The sequence below is a fragment of the Nicotiana attenuata genome, chromosome 1 (assembly GCF_001879085.1).
Source record: "Nicotiana attenuata strain UT chromosome 1, NIATTr2, whole genome shotgun sequence".
Taxonomy (NCBI): Eukaryota; Viridiplantae; Streptophyta; class Magnoliopsida; order Solanales; family Solanaceae; genus Nicotiana; species Nicotiana attenuata.
The window spans coordinates 17,497,620-17,497,919 of NC_031989.1; positions in this window are offsets into that span (position 1 = coordinate 17,497,620).

Sequence of the window (300 nt, forward strand, 5' to 3'; positions counted from 1 at the left end):
GGGGGGGGTGACGATTCTGTTGATTCTGTGGGGAAGACGACCTTTATATATGTATAGCGTCATTTATTAAGACGCTATACCTATATCGTCTTAAGAAAGAGCGCTATACTTTCCCGCTTTATTTAATTCAAATATAGCGTCTTTTAAAAAGACGCTATGCTTAACTGGGCAAACGGCCGTTAAACTATAGCGTCTTTTTAAAAGACGTTATATATAAAATTGCCACCATATTTTTTTCTACACATTTTGGTTCTTTGAGTCTAAAAGAACCACATTTTGGTTCCGGACTCAGTTAAATAC